At 42.4% G+C, this 21568-nt stretch overlaps 1 long non-coding RNA gene across 1 annotated transcript; it reads left to right on the top strand.

The window, feature by feature from the left end:
* The first annotated feature begins 43 nt into the window (after nt 1-43).
* Nucleotides 44-19345, top strand: LOC128930581 (uncharacterized). The gene is made up of 3 exons (XR_008478819.2): nt 44-219; nt 11573-11718; nt 17716-19345. It is a non-coding gene; the product is annotated as an uncharacterized LOC128930581 (long non-coding RNA).
* The last annotated feature ends 2223 nt before the right edge of the window (nt 19346-21568 follow it).

Raw genomic sequence — 21568 nt, 5'->3', positions numbered from 1 at the left:
ATTTCTGCTTTCGTCAATTGCTGGCGACGGAGACGTCACATCCGTTCCGTGTGAGGCGTGTGAGAAGAGGGAGCTGTGTCGGGAGGGGCCTGCAGAAAACGGGGAGGCTGGAGATGAAACGGCTGCCATCGGGTGGGGTTTTCCTTTCTCCACCCGCCGCGTATTTCCCTGGTGCGCCGGTGTCTGTTCTCCCGGCCCCTGGTTTCCACGCAGCCCAAGGTGGGTGAGTTTAGGGCGAGGATGCTGTGCTGTCAGGGGCTGAAACCGCGCCTTCGTTTGTCCCTACCTAATCCAGAAGGAAAGACTCCGGCGCCCGTCCTTGTGCGACGGCGTCCTGCAAGCCTGCCACCAGTCAGCTCGGGGGTTTACTGAATGCCCATTAAGGGGCCAGATTGTGCCAGGACCCGGCGATCCGATAGTGAACAAAACAAGTTTCCTTCCATTTAAGGAAAAATCTCTTTTGATCCCTTGTAATTGCAGCTCTGTTCTTCATTCCAGACTCAAAAGATTTTACCCAAGAATGGGCCGTCGGAAGCTACGCTTCCTAACCGCCCATCAACTTAAAATTTTTTTAAACAACTTTTTTTTTTTCCCATCAACTTTTAATAATTTTATTTATTTATTTTTGAGACAGAGTCTCGCTGTGTCGCTCAGGCTGGAGTGCAATGGCGTGATCTCGGCTCACCGCCCCCCACCCCCACTCCAGGGTTCAAGCGATTCACCTGCCTCAGCCTCCTGAGTAGCTAGGATTACAGGCACCCGCCATACCCGGCGAATATTTGTATTTTTAGAAGGGGTTTTGCCACCTTGGCCAGGCTGGTCTTGAACTCCTGACCTCAGGTGATCTGCCCGCCTTGGCCTCCCAAAGTGTTGGAATTACAGGCGTGAACCACCGCACCCAGCCTCATAATCTTTTTTAAAATTAGAGATTGTAGACAAATAATAGACAATAACATTCTTTTCATTCTTTTAAGCCATCCCATTTTGCCTTTCCCCCATTATTCCACAGAAATTGCTCCGGACAAGATCAGGGACACCTAAAGTTGCTAAAGAAAATGGATACTTCTCAGTCTTTGGCTTCCCAGAACTTTGTGTGGCATTTAATACTGTTGATTTGTTTTCTCTTTTCTTTTCTTTGGGAGATGGAGTTTCAATCTTGTTGCCCAGGCTGCAGTGCACTGGCACGATCTCCACTCACTGCAACCTCTGCCTCCTGGGTTCAAGCGATTCTCCTGCCTCAGCTTCCCAAGTAGCTGGAATTACAGATGCCCGCCACCACACCCAGCTAATTTTTTATTTTTAGTGGAGACGGGATTCCTCCATATTGGCCAGGCTGGTCTGGAACTCCTGACCTCAGTTGATAAACCCGCCTTGGCCTCCCAAAGTGTTGGGATTACAGGCATGAGCCACCGAGCCCAGCCGATTTGTTTTCTTATTTAGGAAATGTTTTTAGCTATCTACTATGTGCCAGGCCTCTAGGCATTGGGAATACATTGGTGAACAAAGCAAATATGTCCCATGCCTTTCTAGACCTTACTTTCTAGTGGGGTTAAAGACAATGTTGTCATTGTTGAAACTCCATCCTGAGATTTCAGGACACCACTTTCCCCTGCTTTCTTAGCCCTGTGACCATCTTCCTCAGTCTTCTCTGCTGGATTGTTTTAATATACTTGCTCCCTAAATGATGATGTTTCTGAGAATTCTGCTTTAATCCCTCTTTGTTTCTTACAGATGCTCTTCCTAAGTGAAATTGCCTTTAACACCTTCACGAGAACAAAATTTACATCTCTAGCCCTAATCTCTTTCTTGAGCTCCAGACTGTATCTCTGATTGCCTTCTGGCTCTTCGTTTTGTCCCACAGGCACATCAAACATAAAATTACCAATAATTTCTATTTTTTCCACAAGAGTTCCTTTCCTGAATTTCCCATTTCTATGATTGGCCCATGAACTGAAGTCTGAGAGTCATTTTAGAGTCCCCTCTCCTTTATGCTCTGCAGCTGTTTGCCCACATTGTCAATTTTACTTCCCTGGGTCTCTTTCCGATATCTCCTTACCTTTCTCCATCGTGTTTGCCATTGTATTAGTTCAGACCTTTGCAATTTCAAGCCTGTGGCATTGCAGTAATCTTACAAAAAAGGGAAGCATTATAGCATTTTCATATTCATGAAATGAAATATGAAGAATGAATGAATAAAAAATTCATTTTGTGATGAAGAGCCCTGGTTTTGAAGCTGGACTCTCTGGGTTTGAATCTTAGCTCTGTCACTTACTAGTTTTATAGTTTTTTTGGGGGGGAGAGTGGGTAGAGAGAGTCTCACTCTGTTGCTCAGGCTGGAATGCAGTGGTGTGATCTCAGCTCACTGCAACCTCCACCTCCCAGGTTCAAGCAATTCTTCTGCCTCAGCCTCCTGAATAGCTGGGACTACAGGAGTATGCCACCATGCTCAGCTAATTTGTTGTATTTTAGTAGAGATGGGGTTTCATCATGTTGCCCAGGCTGGTCTTGAACTCCTGAGCTCAGGCAATCTGCCCGCCTTGGCCTCCCAAAGTGCTAGGATTGCAGGTGTGGGCCACTGCACCCAGCCTAGTTTTATAATTTTTGAGTAAGTCCCTTAACTCTTTGTGCCTTTGTTTTCTCATCTTTATTTTATTTATTTATTTAGAGATGGAGTCTTGCTCTGTTGCCCACACTGGAGTGCAGTGGCCTGATCTCGGCTCACTGCAACCTCTGATTCCCGGGTTCAAGCAATTCTGCCTCAGTCTCCAGAGTAGCTGGGATTGCAGGCTCAAGCCACCATGCCTGGCTAATTTTTTATTTTAATTTTTTTATTTTTAGTAGAGTAGTGGCTCACGCCTGTAATCCCAGCACTTTGGGAGGCCGAAGCAGGAGGATCACTTGAGCCCAAGAGCTCAAGACTAGCCTGAGCAACAGAGTGAGACTCCATCTCTATTTTTAAAAATAAATAAAATATTTGGGAAACAAAACCCCAAAGCAATACAAAAAATACAATAGAACAATATACAGTATTTACAATAGCATTTACATTGTATTGGGTATTTTTTTTTTTTGAGATGGAGTTTTGCTCTTGTTGCCCAGGCTGGAGTACAATGGCATGATCTCGGCTCACTACAACCTCCGCCTCCCAGGTTCAAGCAATTCTGCTGCCTCAGCCTCCCGAGTAGCTGGGATTACAGGCATGCGCCACCATGTCCGGCTAATTTTGTGTTTTTTAGTAGAGATGGGTTTCTCCTTGTTGGTCAGGCTGGTCTGGAACTCCCAACCTTAGCTGATCTGCCTGCCTCTGCCTCCCAAAGTCCTGGGATTACAGGCGTGAGCCACCACACCCGGCTGAATTGGGTATTATAAGTTATCTAGAGATGATTTAAAGTATGTAAGAATATTTGCATAGGTTATATGCAAATACTATGCCATTTTATATCAGACTTGAACATCTTTGGATTTTGGTATCCATGCGGGTCCTGGAACCAACCCTCCCCAGATACTGAGGGACAATGTATTTGTCACATATTAAATGCTCAATAAATGTTATAATATTAATAATTATTATTTCACTGACCTTTTAGTCTTTAGTCTCACTTCATCCAATCATTTAAATTGGACCACGGCATGCCCCTACTTAAAAAATGCAAATAGAGCCTTATCACCAAGATTTAAAAAACTCTCTAGTCCTTGTCAGTCTCTCCATCCTGTTTGAAACACTTCCCACTTCCCTCAGGGTACTCCAAATTACATTTTTATGGACAAATGATGTTTTCTTAATCTTACATAAAGTATGAATAAAAGCATTTTAGAAAACATTGACATTTTTATTGATCTATACTTAATCTAAGTAAAGACAGTGTGTTTGCTATGCAAATGCAGCTTTGAGACAGATCCCCTAAGTATTCCCCTTCACAGTTTTAACCAGATTGCTGCCCCTTTTCCCTCTTACGTCGAATTATGGAACAGCCAATGCAGTATTTTAGCTGAGATCTAAAGGATAAGAAGGAGCCAGTTTTGCAAAGAACTAGGGAAGATTGTTCAAGACAAAACAATGTGGGCTGGCCGGGCGTGGTGGCTCACGTTTGTAATCCTAACACTTTGGGAGACTGAGGCGCGCAGATCACCTGATGTCAGGAGTTCAAGACCAGCCTTGCCAACATTGTGAAACCTTGTCTCTACTAAAAATACGACTGTTAGCTGGGCGTAATGGTGCGCCTGTAATCCCAGCTACTAGGGAAGCTGAGGCAGGAGAATTGCTTGAACCTGGGAGGTGGAGATTGCAGTGAGCTGAGATTGCAGCACTGCACTCCAGCATGGGTGACAGAGTGAGACTGTCTCAAAAAAAAAAAAAAAGAAAGAAAATAATGTGGGCCCAATACAGTGGCTCATGCCTGTAATCCCAGCACTTTGGGAGGGTAAGGCAGGAGGATCACTTGAGTCTAGGAGTTCAAGACCAGTCTGGGCAACATAGGGAGACCCCTATCTCTACAAAAATATTAGCTGGGTATGGTGGCTCACACCTGTAGTCCCAGCTACTTGGAGGCTGAGGTAAGAAGATCACTTGAGGTCTCTTGCGGTGGCTCACACCTATAATCCCAGCATTTTGAGAGATCACCTGAGGTCAGGAGGTCAAGACCAGCCTGGCCAACATGGCAAAACCCCGTCTTTACTAACAATACAAAAATTAGCCAGGCATGGTGGCAGGTGCCTGTAATCTCAGCTACTTGGGTGGCTGAGGTAGGAGAATCGCTTTAACCTCGGAGGTGGAGGTTGCAATGAGCTGAGATTGTGCCACTGCACTCCAGCCTGACTCCGTCTCAAAGAAAAACACACCTGAGCCTGGGAGGTTGAGGTTGCGACATTCATGGTCACACCACTGTAGACTCACCCGGGAGAACCCTGTCTCAAAAGAAAAAGGGTATGTGTACACAGACCTTCAGGTTTGGGAAAAGCTTGGTTTACTTTAGCAACTGAAAGACTAGTGCAGCTGGATCATGGTGAATAAGAAGGTAAATGACAGAGAAGGATGGAGAGATGGCAGGGTTCAGACCATGTAGGGCCTTGTAGGACGTGGTATAGTTTGAATTTTGCTCTAAGTCAAATAGGCCACCAATAAAGGGTTATGTTAGGGGGTGACGAGCTCAGGTTTAAGAAAATCGCTTTGGTTGTTGTGTGGAGAATGGATTGGAGGGGGGCAAGAATGGAAGCACAGCAGAAGATGGTGATGGCTTAGAATAAGGTGGTGGTTGTGGAGACAGTGTTATTGATGGGCCCACCAGAGGAATATGGGAGGTAAGAGGAAAAGATTATGCCTGAGTTACTGCCTTGAACGAGTGAATAGGTGGTAGACTGTTTACTGAGATGAAGAAGACTAGTGATGGAGGGAACAGATTTGGGGAGCGAGACCAAATGTTCACTGTTAAACTTTTGAGGTTTTTTTGGTCAAGTTATAAAGTTAGCTATAGGAATTATGAAAGATAATTAGTTATCAGCATTTGATCTTGGTTATAGCTATCAGTGGTTATCAATAAATAAAAATGTACATTCCCCATCACAAGTATGTTTGTATTTCATCCAACTTATATTTCACAAAAAGGACACAGGCTCAGCCAAAACTTGCAACATGAGAACAGTTGATGATTTTGCCATAAGTTTATAATTTTGTGTGCCATGCAACATCTAACCTAGTCCTTGAACATAGTAGGGACTTAGTAAGTGCTTTTTAAGTGAATAAGTGAATAAAGTCATAATACTTCCGTGCTATGGTTCTCATAGTATACATAATAGTAAATTGCTCACAGTTATGGAATTTAGAGTGCTTTTACACCCATTATGTTATTTGATTCTTTTTTAGTTAAACTTTTAATTTTGAGATATTTGTAGATTCATGTACAACTCTAAGTGGCTGGGTGTGGTGGCTCATGCCTGTAATCCGAGCACTTTGGGAGGCTGAAGTGGGCGGATCACTTGAGGTCAGGAGTTCGAGACCAGCCTGGTCAACATTGTGAAACCCCCTCTCTACTAAAAATACAAAAAGTTAGCCAGGCCTGGTGGTGCGCACCTGTAGCCCAGCTGCTCAGGAGACTGAGGCAGGAGAATCGCTTGAATCTAGGAGGTGGAGGTTGCAGTGAGCTGAGATCACCCCACTGCACTGCAGCCTGGGTGACAGAATGAAACTCTGTCTCAAAAAAACAAAAAGCCTACCTCTAATACAATATTACAGCCAGGATATTGATATTGATCCAGTCAAGGTACAGAAAAACTCCATCACCAGGAGCATCAGTCATGTTGCCCTATTGTAGCGCAGCCACTTCCCTCCCACCCCTCTTCCTCTTTCACTTCTGGCAATCAGTCATCTTTCCCCCATTTCTATAATTTTGTCATTTCAAGAATGTTATATAAATAGAATCATACAGGATGCAACTTCTTGGGATTGGGTATTTTCACTGGAGATTTATTCAGATTATTGTCTGTATCAATAGTATTTTATTTTTTATTTTTACTTTTGAATAGAGACATGGTTTCACCATGTTTCCCAGGCTGGTCTCAAACTCCTGTACTCAAGCAATCCACCCACCCTGGCCTCCTAGAGTGTTAGGATGACAGGCGTGAGCCACCACACCTGGCCAATCAATGGTTTATTCTTTTATTTTATTTCATTTTGAGGCAAGATCTTGCTCTGTTGCCCAGGCTGAAGTGAAAGTGGCAAGATCACAGCTCACTATAGCCTTGACCTCCCAGGCTCAAGCCATCCTCCCAACTCAGCCTCCCAAGTAGCTGGAACCACAGGCAAGTGCCACCATGCCTGGCTAATTTGTTTAAAAAAAAATTGTAGACACGGAGGTCTCACTTTGTTGCCCAGCCTGATCTCAAACTCCGGGGCTCAAGCAACCCTCCCATTTTGGCCTCCCAAAATGTTGGGATTACAAGCATGAACCACCATACCCAGCCTTTTTTTTTTTAACTTTAAATTTAAGTGTACAATTCTATGGCTTTTCGTACATCCAGAGTTGTGCAACCACGACGACAGTAAATTTTTATTTATTTATTTTTTGAGATGGAGTCTTGCTCTGTCACCCAGGCTGAAGTGCAGTGGTGTGATCTCGGCTCACTGCCACCTCCACCTCCTGGGTTCAAGCAATTTTCCTGCCTCAGCCTCCCAAGTAGCTGGGATTACAGGTTCAAGTTACCACACCTGGCTAATTTTTGTATTTTTAGTAGAGACGGAGTATCACCATGTTGGTCAGGCTGGTCTCAAACTCCTGACCTCTTGATCCACCCACCTTGGCCCCCCAAAACGTTGGGATTACAGGCATGAGCCACCACACCTGGCCCACAGTAAATTTTAAGAACATTCTTCACCATCCCAAAAGGAAGCCTTGTATCCCTTAGCCATCACCCCTCATTGTTTCCCCTCCCAGCTCTAGGCAATTGTTTATCTATTTTCTGTCTCTATAGGTTTTATTCTGGAGAATTCATATGAATGGAATCATAAATATGTAGTATTTTGTGACTGGCTTCTTTGAGTTAACATAATTTTTCAAGGTTTATCCATGTTATAGTATGTATCAGTACTTCATTTCTTATTGCTGAATAGTCTCTCAATATATGGATAGACTGAAATTTATCCATTCATTGGTTCATGAACATTTGGGTTGTTTCTAGTTTTTGGCTGCTCTTGGTGGACATATGTTTTCATGTGATTTAATTATTATTATTTTTTGAGACAGAGTTTCTGTCTTGTTGCCCAGGCTGAAATGGTACCATCTCGGCTCACTGCAACCTCTGCTTCCCAGGTTCAAGTGATTCTTCTGCCTCAGCCTCCCACGTAGCTGGGATTACAGGCGTGTGCCACCACACCTGGCTAATTTTGTATTTTTTTTAGTAGAGACAGGGTTTCACCATGTTGGTTAGGTTGGTCTCGAACTCCTGACCTCATGATCCAACTGCCTTGGCCTCCCAAAGTGCTGGGATTACAGACTTGAGCCACTGCACCCAGCCGGCTTTTGTTTCTCTTTACAAGTCTATCCATTACACAAAACCTTGAGAAAATGTAAATCAGTGAGTGTAGAGTTAGTGGAGTTAGAGCCGGCTCATACCAGCTCCCAAAGGTTGATTGTCAGAATTTCGGGAACGTCCTGAGCTCATTGACTTCACATTGGTGATTTGAAATTGGTCATGGTGGGAGTATTTACATCATGGAAATCAGGATGCTACAAGCCAGCATTACTTCCCCCTATCCCAGTCTGTTAAACATTTGTTGGTATTTCACTGCTTAGAATAAATGATTCTAAATGTTATTTGAGCTGCAAAATGGTGGTTATCTATGTAATTTGTATAAATTTGGCTAAACAGCTATATCCTATGCTCACTGAGAGGAATGCAAATTAATACTAGTTAACATGCAACAATATTTAGAAATACAGGAAGAATCCAGTAAGCTTAGTCAAGTTAAAAATAAAAAAGAGGGCTGGGTGTGGTGGTTCACGCCTATAATCCCAGCACTTTGGGAGACGGAGGCGGGTAGATTGATTGAGCCCATGAGTTCAAGACCAGCTTGGGCAACATGGCAAAACCCTGTCTCTACAAAAAATACCAAATTTAGCCCGGCATGGTGGCATGCGCCTGTAGTCCCAGCTACTTGGGAGGCTGAGGTGGGAGGATTGCTTGAACCCAGAGGCAGAAGTTGCAGTGAGCTGAGATCGTGCCACTGTACTCCAGCCTGGACAACAGAGTGAGACCACATCTAAAAATAAATAAATGAAAAGAAATTTAAAAAAGAAATACCAGAAGTCAATGTGTTAATAAAAACTTCTTTATTTTTAATAATTCAATAAAATTTACTTTTTTTGGAGACAGGATCTTGCTTTGTCACCCAGGCTGGAGTGTAGTGGCACAATCATAGCTCACCACAGCCTCAAACTCCCAGGCTCAAGTGATCCTCCCACCTCAGCCTCTTAAGTACCTGGGATCACAGGCACATGCTACCACATTTGGCTAATTTTTGGTAGAGATGGGGTCTCCCTATGTTGCCCAGACTGGCTTCAAACTCATGGGCTCAAGCAAGTCACACCCCCCAAAGTGCTGGGATTACAGGCATGAGTCACCATGCCCAGCCTAAAATTTATATTTTATATTGAGCCAGGGTCTTGCTATGTTGCTCAGACTGGACTCAAACTCCCAGGATCCTCTTGCCTCAGCCTCCAGAGTGGCTGGGATACCAGGTGCACACCCAGCTTATCAAAAACTTCCAAGGGCCGGGTGTGGTGGCTCATATCTGTGATCCTAGCACTTTGGGAGGCTGAGGTGAGAGAGTTGCTGGAGCCCAGCAGTTCAAGATCAGCCGGGGTAACATAGCGAGACCCCTGTCTCTATTCGTTTAAAAAAAAAACAACTTCTATGGAGGTCTTTTGGGAATGAGCTAGACACTGTCGACAAACAGCCCCTCTCTGTACTGAGTTTAGAGTTGCTGACATCTACCTGATTAAACTGTTAAGACATCAGAGATGGGGCATATGGTTATAAGCATACATCACCAAAAGCATTAACCTGAGATAAGTTATACTTTTCTTTTAAAGTTTTGAGATGGGGGGTCTCACTCTGTCATCAAGGTGGGAGTTTAGTGGTGCAATCATGGCTCACTGCAACCTCGACCTTCCGGGCTCAGGTGATCGTCTCATCACAGCTTCCCGAGTAGCTGGGATTACAGGCACATGCCACCATGCATGGCTGATTTTATTTTTATTTTTTATAGAGATAAGTGTCTCACTGTGTTGTCTAGGCTGGTCTCAAACTCCTAGGCTTCAGCAATCCTCTTGCCTCTGCCTCCCAACTGAAAATGCTACTGCTCACAATAATTATCAACAATATGGTACAGTGTGTAATGAGGAAATATTTGATTAACATTAATTCTTAGGCACAAAAGATTTTGGCACACAGTCATTTCTAATCTAGGATATACATTCCATTCAGGTTTGCTATTTGAGTTCCTAAATTTAGAGAGAAAAATATCTTCATATTCCCAGATTATAAAAGCAATATAGGGTGGGCATGGTGGCTTATGCCTGTAATTCTAATTCTTTGGGAGGCTGAGGTTGGAGGATCCTTTGAGGCTGGAGTTCAAGACTACCCTGGGGAACATAGCAAGACCTCATCTCTACAGAAAATTTCAAACTTTTCATGGTCGTATGTGCCTGTAGTCCTAGCTACTTGGAAGGCTGAGGCAGGAAGATTACTTCAACCCAGGAACTTCAGGCTGCAGTGAGCTACAATGACATGACTGAACTCCAGCTTGGGCAACAGAGCCAGACCTTATCTCTGGAAAAGAAAAGAAAAGAAAAGCAACAGCAAATTTTAAAGTATCTTCCTCCACTCAATCTGTATGCTGAAACGCTATGTGTGCTGCAACTACATATTTGGACCCCGTAAGATAATGTTACAATTTTGGCTTTAAAAAATTTAATGTACACTTTGGGAGGCCGAGGCGGGTGGATCACGAGGTCAAGAGATCGAGACCATCCTGGTCAACATGGTGAAACCCCGTCTCTACTAAAAATTACAAAAAATTAGCTGGGCATGGTGGCGCGTGCCTGTAATCCCAGCTACTCAGGAGGCTGAGGCAGGAGAATTGCCTGAACCCAGGGGGCGGAGGTTGCGGTGAGCCGAGATTGCGCCATTGCACTCCAGCCTGGGTAACAAGAGCGAAACTCCGTCTCAAAAAAAAAAATTTAATGTATAGGCTGGGTTTGCTGGCTCATGCCTGTAATCCTAGCACTTTGGGAGGCTGAGGCAGGCAGATCTCCTGAGGTTGGGAGTTCAAGACCAGCCTGGCCAGCATGGTGAAACCCTGTCTCTACTAAAAATACAAAAATTAGTGGGGCTTGTTGACAGGCGCCTGTAATCCAGCTACTTGGGAAGCTGAGGCAGGAGAATAGTTTGAACCGGGGAGGCAGAGGTTGCAGTGAGCTGAGGTTGTACCACTGCACTCCAGCCTGGGCAACAGAGCGAGATTCCATCTCAAAAAAAAAATTAATTTATAGTTGGGTGTGGTGGCTCATGCCTGTAATCCCAGCACTTTGGGAAGCCAAGGCAGGAGGATTGTTTGAGCCCAGGAGTTTGAGACCAGCGTGGGCAACAGAGTGAGACACTATCTCTACAAAAATAATAATTAAAAAGTTAACCAAGCGTGGTGGGGTTCGCCTGTGGTCCCAGCTACTTGGGAAGCTGAGGTGGGGGAATCACTGAAGCCTGGGAGGTTGAGGCTGCAGTGAGCTGGGATTGTGCCACTATTCTCCCACCTATAGAGTAAGACCCTATCTCTATAAACGAAAAAGAAATTTAAGGTATTTTTAGTAAATTAAGAGGAAAATAGTCTTTTATGTTTACCCAATTATTTATCATTTTTAATGTTCTTAGGATTCCTTTCTAAAGCTTTGACTTTCCTTCTAGTATCATGTATTTCCGACCCTAAGAAACATCTTTAGGCACTCTGTTAGTGATGAATTCTCTTGTTTTTCGTTTATCTGAAAATGTCTTGTTTCCACCTTCATTCTTTTTCAAAAAACAGCTTGAGGCCGGATGTGGTGGCTCATGCCTGTAATCCCAACACTTTGGGAGGCCGAAGTGGGCAGATTGCTTGAAGTCAGGAGTTCAAGATCAGCCTGAACAACATGGAGAAACCCTGTCTCTACAAAAAACACAAAAATTAGCCAGGTATGGTAGTGTGAACCTGTAGTCCCAGCTATTCAGGAGGCTGAGGTGGGAGAATTGCTTGAGCCTGGAAGGCAGAGGTTGCAGTGAGCTGAGATGCCATCTTACTCTAGCCTGGGCAGCAGAGCAAGACCCTATCTCAGAAAAACAAAACAAAACCAAACAATAGGCAGGGCACAGTGGCTCATGCCTGTGATCCCAGCACTTTGAGAGGCTGAGGCAGATGGATCACCTGAGGTCAGGAGTTCAAGACCAGCTGTGCATGTTATCTCACGCCTGTAGTCCCAACTATTCAGGAGGCTGAGAAATGAGAATCATTTGAACCTGGGAGGTGGAGGTTGCAGTGAGCTGAGATCACACCACTGCACTCCAGCCTGGACAACAGAGTGAGACTTGGTCTCAAACAAACAAAGAAAAAACCACAGCTTGAGATATGATTTACGTATCATATGATTTCCTCAATTTAAATGTACAATTCAGTGTTTTTTTTTTTTTTTTTTTTTGAGACGGAGTTTTGCTCTTGTTACCCAGGCTGGAGTGCAATGGCGCAATCTCGGCTCACCGCAACCTCTGCCCCCTGGGTTCAAGCAATTCTCCTGCCTCAGCCTCCCGAGTACCTGGGACTACAGGTGCGCACCACCATGCCCAGGTAATTTTTGTATTTTTAGTAGAGACGGGGTTTCACCATGTTGACCAGGATGGTCTCGATCTCTTGGCCTCGTGATCCCCCCACCTCGGCCTCCCAAAGTGCTGGGATTACAGGCATGAGCCACTGTGCCCGGCCCTGTTTTCTATTCTTTTGAGTATTGCTGGGTCATATGGTAATTCTATGTTTAATCATTTGAGAAACTGCCAGATTGTTTTCTAAAGTGGCTATACTATTTTACATTCCCCCCCGCTGTGTAAGAGGGTTATGAGTACCTTCATTCTTGCAGGATATTATCTCCAGATATAGAATTCTGGGCCAGATGTGGTTACTCACGCATATAATCCCAGTACTTGGGGAGGCTGAGGTGGGTGGATCACTTGAAGCCAGGAGTTCAAGACCAGCCTGGCCAACATGATGAAACAATGTCTCTACTAAAAATACAAAAATTAGCCCAGCATGGTGGTGGGCGCCTATAATCCCTGCTGTTTGGGAGGCTGAGGCACAAGAATCACTTGAATCTGGGAAATGGAGGTTGCAGTGAGCCAAGATTGTGCCACTGCACTCCAGCCTGGGAGACAGAATGAGACTGTCTCAAAAAAAAAAAAAAATTCTGGCCTGATTGTTGTCCTTTCTTTTTTGCAGCATTTTAAAGATGCTGTTCCACGGTCTTTTGAACTCTATAGTTTTTTTTTTTTTAATTGTGGTAAAATGTACGGAACAAAATTTACCATTTTACCATTTTTTTATTCTAATGCATCTTCTCAGGATTAATTATTTTTAAGTACAGTTTTGTGGCATTGAGAACATTCATGGCTGGGCATGGTGGCTCACACCTGTAATCCTAGCACTTTGGGAGACCAAGGTGGGAGGATCACTTGAGGCCAGGAGTTTGAGAGCAACCTGGGCAACATAGCAAGACACCATCTCTATTTAAAAAAAAAATAGAATGTTCACATTGGTGTGCAACCCTCCTCACCATTCATCTTCAATTTATTTCATCATCCCCAGCTGAATGGCCTCTATAGTTTCTTATGAGGACTCAACAGTTATTCAGATTACCATTTCCTAGTATGTAGTATATCATGTTTTTCTGGATATTTTAAAGATTTTCTCTTAATTTTTGGTATTCTGAAGTTTGACTATAATGCACCAAGACATTGTTTTTATCCCGCTTGAGTTCAGTTACTTCTTGATCCTAAACATAAATGTCTTTCCCCAAATTTGGGAAATCATTTGCCATTATTTCTTCAAATTCTATTTACTCCATCCTTCCCCATTGAATTGTCTTGGCATCTTTGTTGAATATAAATTCACCATAAATATGTGGGTCTGTTTACTGTCTCTCTATTTACTTTCATTGATCTGTTTGTCTATTATTACACAATAACTATGCCAGGGTGTTTTTTGTTTTTTTTTGGTGCAGCTTTATACAATTATGCTGTTTAGATATTTGCATATTTGTAGCTTTATAATAGGTCTTGAATTCAGGTAGTTTATGTTCTTCAGCTTCATTTTTGTTTTTCAAAAATTGTTCTGGCTATTACAAGTTTCCTTCCCTCCCTCCCTCCCTCCCTCCCTCTCTCTCCCCTCCTCTCCCCTCCCCTCCTCTCTTGACCTCTCTTGAGATGACGGGTCTCCTGGCCTCAAGCGATCCTCTCACCTCTGCCTCTCAAGTAGTTGGGATTATAGGTGTGTGCCACCATGCCTGGTAATATTTTTCTATTCCACATAAATTGTTGAAACCAGGTTTTCAATTTTTATAAAAACAACCTACTGGGATTTCGATTGAAATTAATTGAATTTATAGATAAATTTGAGGAGAATTGACATCTTTTTTTATTATTATTGATAAGACAGAGTCTTGCTCTGTCACAGGGCGGAGTGCAGTGGCCCGATCTCAGCTCATTGCAACCTCTGCCTCCTGGGTAGAAGTGATTCTCAAGCCTCAGCCTCACAAGTAGCTGGGATTACAGGCATGCACCACTGCACCCAGCTAATTTTTGTGTTTTTAGTAGAGATGGAGTTTCACCATATGTTGGCCAGGCTAGTCTTGTACTCCTGGCGTCAAGTGATCCACCTGCGTTGGCCTCTCAAAGTGCTGGGATTACAGGCGTGAGCCATTGCACCTAGCCTTAATTGACATCTTAATACTGAGCCTTCCAATTCATGAACACGGTATAGTTCTCTGTTTACTTAAAACTTCTTTAATTTCTCTCTATACATTTTGTAGATTGCAATGTAGAAATTATTCACATATTTCTTTAATTTGTCCCTAAGCATTTCATATTTTTGATGCTAATGTAAATATTTTGTAAAATTTCGTTTCTATTTTTTTGCTAGCATATAGAAATACAATTAATTTTTGTATATTGTCTCTGCATCCTGTGATATCACTATATTCACTAGTTAGTTCTGTTGATTTTTGTAGGATCCTGAGGATTTTCCATGCATGGAAATCCATGTCATTTATGAATAAAAACAGTTTTATTTCTTCCTTTTCGATATGGATGGCTTTCATTTCTTTTTATTGCCTTATTGCCCTGATTAGGACATCTAGGACAATGTTGAATTGAAATGGTATAAGCAGACATCCTTGCCTTGTTCTCATTCTTTGGGGGAAAGCCTCAATAGTTTACCACTGAGTATCAGGTTAATTATAAGATTTTCATAGATTCCTTTTATCATATTGAGGAAATTATTTTTTTATTTCTAGTTTGTCAAATTTTTTAAAAATATCATAAATGGGTGTGGATTTTTCAAGTGCTTCTTCTGCATTTTTTAAAACAAATCTATACTTTTTAAAACTTTATTCTGTTAAGGTGGTCAGTTAGTTACATTGATGGATTTCTTTAAATGTTAAACCAACTTTGCATTCCTGGGATAAACCTTACTTGGTCATGATATCATTTTTATATATTTCTGGATCAAATTTCTCAAAATTACAATAATGCATTGACACATTGTTATTAACCAAAGTCAGTCAGAATTTCCTAGTTTTTACCTAATGTCCTTTTTCTATTCCAGAATTCTATCCAGGATATCATGTTACATTTAGTCTCCTTAGGCTCCTGATGGTTGTGATAGTTTCTCAGACTTTCCTTGTCTTCGATAACCTTGACGGTTTTGAAGAGTACTGGTCAGGTATTTTGTAGGATGCCCCATTCATTGGGATTTGCCTGTTGTTTTCTCACGAGTAGACTTGGTTATGAGTTAGGGGAAGAAGTGCCATTTTATCACATCATATCAAAGGCACATATTGTTTAAAAAAAGGCTCATATTGTCGACATGACATCTCACTGTTGATGGGGTCTATGTCAGTCTATTTTCACACTGCTGTAAAGAACTTCCCTGAGACTGGGCAATTTATAAAGGAAAAAGATTTCATTGACTCACAGTTCTGCATGGCTGGGGAGACCTCAGGAAACAGAATCATGGTGGAAGGTGAAGGTGAAGCAAGAACCTTCTTCACAAGGAGGCAGGAGAGAGATGTGCTTTTGAAGGAGGAACTGTCAGACACTTATAAAATCGTCAGATTGGCTGGGTGCAGTGGCTCATGCCTGTATTCCCAGCACTTTGGGAGGCTGAGGTGGGTGGATCACGAGGTCAGGAGTTCAAGGCCAGCCTGGCCAACATGGTGAAACCCTGTCTCTACTAAAAATACAAAAATTAGCCAGGCATGATGGTGGGTGCCTGTAATCCCAGCTACTTGGGGGCTGAGGCAGGAGAATCCCTTGAACCTGGGAGGTGGAGGATGCATTGCACTCCAGCCTGGGCAACAGGGCAAGACTCCATCTCAAAAAAAAAAAAAAAAGAAAAAAGAAAAACTGTCAGATCTTAGGAAAACTCACCCAACTATAACGAGAACAGCATGGGGGAAACCGCCCCCATGATCCAGTTACTTCCCTTCCTCAATACGTGGGGGTTACAGGTCCCTCCCTTGATATGTGGGGATAAGATTTGGGTGGCAACACAGAGCCAAACCATATCAGAGTCCTGATCACTTGGCTGAGGCAGTGTTTGTTAGGTTTTTCATAGTAAAGTGACTCCTTTCCCCTGTTTTCCTTGCTGTACTCTTCAGCAGGAAGTCAGTATGTACAGCACACACTCAAGTGGAGAGTTAGGTACCCTCTCCTCAAGGGCTGAATGCTTACATAAATTATCTGGAATCTTTCTGCCCATGGAACTTATTTCTTCTCCCATATCTATTAATTTATTCAGTAATTTATTTATACCAATATGCACTCCTGGGCATTGATTTTATAATTTTTGCTGTAATCCAACACTATTTAGTTTTGTTGCTGAAATTATTGAGAGCTCTTTCTGTTGGTTCCTGTCTCTCTCTCCCTTTTTTTTTTTCGCTGAAGAAATGGCATTCAGAATCCTGTGTCTCTTTGGAATATTCTCATCAATGTGGTTTGGTTTTGTTTTATTTTAGCCTGCGGGACAGAGTGAGACCTTGTCTCAAACCCCAAAACTCATTGCTTTTTATATTTCAGTTTCCAGTTGTTCACTGTTATTATGTAGAAATGAAATTAATGTTTGTATATTGATCTCTTACCCTGTAATTTTTCTGAGGTCACTTATTCTAGTAGCTTTTTTTGTAATTTCCATCTAATTTTCTACATAAACAATCATGTCATCTGCAAAAAAATAAAATAAAAAGTTTTACTTCTTCCTTTCCAATCTTCATGGCATTCATTTTTTCCCCTTTATCTGATTTCATTGCCTAGGACTTACCATACAATATTTTATTTTATTTTTTGAGACGGAGTTTCGCTCTTGTTACCCAGGCTGGAGTGCAATGGCGGGATCTCGGCTCACTGCAACCTCCGCCTCCTGGGTTCAGGCAATTCTCCTGCCTCAGCCTCCCGAGTAGCTGGGATTACAGGCACGCAACACCGTGCCCAGCTAATTTTTTGTATTTTTGGTTGAGACGGGGTTTCACCATGTTGACCGGGATGGTTTAGATCTCTTGACCTCGTGATCCACCCGCCTCGGCCTCCCAAAGTGCTGGGATTACAGGCTTGAGCCACCGCGCCCGGCCACCATACAATATTTTAAATAGAGAGGTTGGAATGAACATCCTTGTCTTGCTCTCCATCTTAAGAAGCTTTCAGTCTTTCACTATGAAGTACGATTTAGCCATAGACTTTTTATTTTGGTAAATGTCCTATATCAGGTTGAGGAAATTTTCTTTCTCTTCTTAGTTTGCTGAGTTATTATTACGAATACATTTGGATTGTCAAATGCTTTTTTTTTATGTCTATGGAGATATCACATGGTTTTTCTTTTTTAGTTTGTTAATATGTGAATTGCATTGATTGGGTTTCTTTTTTTTTTTTTTTTTTAAGACGGAGTTTCTGCTCTTGTTGCCCAGGCTGGAGTGTAATGGTTTGATCTTGGCTCACTGAAACCTCCGCCTCCCAGATTCAAGTGATTCTCCTGCCTCAGCCTCCTGAATAGCTGGGATTACAGGCGTGCACCACCACACCCAACTAATTTTTTTGTATTTTTAGTAGAGATGTGGTTTCATCATGTTGGCTAGGCTTGTCTCGAACTCCTTCAGATGATCCACCTGACTTGGCCTCCCAAAGTGCAGAAATTACAGGTGTGAGCCACCCTGCCCAGCTGCATTGATTGGGTTTCCAATGTTAAACCAAGTTTCCATTCCTAGGGTAAACTCCACTTGGTTGTGATATATTATCCTTTTTACATGTTGTTGAATTTGATTTGCTCAACTTTTGTTTAGAATTTCTTTTTATTTAGAATTTTTTAACAGTTTTGTTGAAATATAATTCACATACCATACACTTCATTCATTTAAGGTGTACAGTATTTTCGAATATAGTCACGTGGTTGTGCAACCATCACCAACATCAATTTTAGAACATTTTGTCCCCACTGAAAGAAGCTCTGTACCAATTAGCTGTCCCTCCCCATTTCCCCACCTCCAGCCATAAACAACCACTAATCTACTTTTCCTCTCTATAGATTTGCCTATTATTGTAGGTATTTTATATGAATGGAATCATAGTAAGTAGTATTTTGAGACCGGTTTCTTTCAGTTAGCATAATGTTGTAAAAGTTCATCTGTGTTGAAGCATGTATCAACCAGAACTTTATATATTTTTATTTTAGAATAATACTTCCTTTTTTTGGGGGGTGGAGTCTTGCTCCGTCAGCCAGGTTGGAGTGCAATGGCATGATCTCAGCTCACTGCTACCTCTGCCTTCTGGGCTCAAGTGATTCTCCTGCCTCAGCCTCCTGAGTAGCTGGGATTACAGGTGCATGCTACCGCACCTGGCTAATTTTTGTATTTTTAGTAGAGTTGGGTTTTCAATATGTAGATCAGGCTGCCCTTGGACTCCTGGCCTCGAGTGATCCACCTGCCTCAGCCTCCCAAAGTACTAGGATTACAGGTGTGAGCCACCGTGCCTAGCCTCAAAATTCTTTTCAATTTTCCATTTGATATCTTCCTCGACCCAAGGGTTGTTTAGCAATACATTATTTGATTTACAAATATTTCAAGATTTTCCACAAGTCTTTTTGTTATTGACTTTTAATTTAATTCAGTTGTGGTTAGAGAAAATGCTTTTTATGACTGGAATCCTTTACAATCTATTGAGACTTGTTTTATGGCTCAAAATATGGTGTATATTGGTAAATGGTCTATGTGCTTTTGAAAAATATGTATATTCTACTATGGTTGGTTGGAGTATAATAAATGTCAATTAGGTGAAGTTGGTGAATAGGTCAAGTTGGTATGGCCCTCAGCCATATAGTCACAAGGAAGTAAAATCTGCCAACCATGAGCCTGGAAGTATATGCTTTCCTAGTTGAGCTTCCCCAGGAGAATAAAGCTATCAGCTAATACCTTGATTACAGCCTCCTTAGATTCTGGGCAGAGGACTTAGCTAAGCTGTTCCCAGACTTCTGATCCATGTAAACTGAGAGGTAATAAATGTATGTTGTTTTAAATTGCTAAGCTTGTGAGAATTTGTTATGCAATAATAGAAAACTAATACAGATGCATAAACACTTAAGATTATTATTATTATTTTGAGACAGAGTCTTGCTCTGTAGAGCAGGCTGGAGTGCAGTGGCATGATCTTGGCTCACTGCAACCTCCACCTCTCAAGTTCAAGCAATTCTCCTGCCTCAGCCTCCCAAGTAGCTGGGATTACAGGCACCCACCATCATGCCTGGATAATTTTTGTATTTTTAGTAGAGACAGGGTTTCACCATGTTGGCCAGGCTGGTCTCAAACTCCTGATCTTATGATCTGCCCACCTCGGCCTCCCAAACTGCTGGGATTACAGGTGTGAGCCACCAAGCCTGGCCTAACATTTAAGATTATTAAATCTTCTTGATTAATTGATCATGTTATCATTATAAAATAACCGTTGTTATTTCTGGGAATATTCTTTCCTCTGAAATCCACTTTGATATTAATATAGCTCCTAGAGCTTTCTTTTGATTGGTGTTAACAAGACATGTCTTTTTTTAAATTTACCCTTTTTACTTTTTACCCTGTTTGTGGCTTCATGTTAAAATGTGTTTCTTTCTTGTTTTTTTTCTTTTTCTTTTTCTTTTTTTTTTTTTGAGACAGGATCTCACTTTTGTCACCACGGTTCTTGAGTGCAGTGGCACGATCATAGCTCACTACAACCTTGAACTCCAGGGATCAAGCCATTCTCCTGCCTCTGCCCCTCAAGTAGCTGGGACTATAAGTGAACCCCACCATGCCTGGCTAATTTTTTATTTTATCTTATTTTTTATTTATTTATTTATTTTAGATACAGAGTTTCACCATGTTGGCTAGGCTGGTCTCGAACTCCTGAGCTCAAGAGATCCACCCTCTTTGGCTTCCCAAATTGCTGGGATTACAGGTGTGAGCCATTGCACCCGGCTGTGTGTTTCTAATAGATATTATATAGTTGGTTTTTACTTTTTTATCCAATCTGATAATCATTGCTTTTGATTGGAGTATTTAGGCCATTTTAATTTAATGTGATTATTTATATGATTAAGTTTATTTATTGTTTTTTTTTTGAGACAGAGTCTTGCTGTTGCTCAGGCTGGAAGGCAGTGTTGCAATCGTGGCTCACTGCAGCCTCAAACTCCTGGGCCTCAGTGAACCTCTCGCCTCACCTTCCCAAGTACCTAGGACTATAGGTGAGGGTCACCATGCTCAGCTAAGTTTTAAATTTTTTGTAGGGATGGAGTCTGGCTGTGTTGCCCAGGCTGGTCTTGAACTCCTGGCTCAAGCAGTTCTCCACCTTGGCCTGCCAAAGTGCTGGGATTATAGGTGTGAGCCACCTTGCCCATCTATGATTAAGTTTAAATCTATTATTTTTTATAATTATTTTCTATTTTCCCCACCTATTCTGTTCCTTTTATTTTCTTTTTCCTGCCTTATTTTGGATTGTGTATTTTTTTATTATTCTATTTTATCTCCTTTTTTTTTTTTTTTGAAACAGAGTCTTGCTCTGTCACCCAGTCTGGAGTGCAGTGGCATTATCTCTGCTCATTGCAACCTATTTCCCCCACCCCTGGGTTCAAGTGATTCTCGTGCCTCAGCCTCTTGAGTAGCTGAGACTACAGGTGCATGCCACCATGCCCAGGTAATTTTGGTATTCTTAGTAGAGATAGGGATTTGACATGTTGGCCAGGTTGGTCTCGAACTCCTGACCTCAAATGATCCACCCACTTGGCCTTGGAAAGTGCTGAAATTACAGGCATGAGCCACCATGCCCAGCCTATCTCCATTTTTGATGGAGATAAGATAGGTTTTGCCTGACACAGTGATGCATGCCTGTGAGGCCAAGGCAGGAGGACAGCTTGACCCCAGGATTTTGAGGCTATAATACCCTATGATTGTGCCTGTGAAAAGCACTGCAGCCTGGGCAACATAGTGAGACCCTGTCTCTAAAAAAAATGATTTGTTAGTGGAGATAAGATAGAATCGGAAAAAACACAAAAGGATTCCACTTACGTGCGGTAATTAGAGTAACCAAATTTAGAGACAGAAAGTAGGCCAGCCTGGTCAAGACGGTGAAACCCCATCTCTACTAAAAATATAAAAATTAGCCAGTGTGGTGGCGGGTGCCTGTAATCCCAGCTACTCGGGAGACTGAGGCAGAGAATTGCTTGAACCCCTGAGGTGGAGGTTGCAGTGAGCCGAGATCATGCCACTGCACTCCA

The sequence above is a fragment of the Callithrix jacchus genome, chromosome X, assembly GCF_049354715.1.
Source record: "Callithrix jacchus isolate 240 chromosome X, calJac240_pri, whole genome shotgun sequence".
NCBI classification, from domain to species: Eukaryota; Metazoa; Chordata; class Mammalia; order Primates; family Cebidae; genus Callithrix; species Callithrix jacchus.
This window is presented reverse-complemented; position numbering and strand designations above follow the sequence as displayed.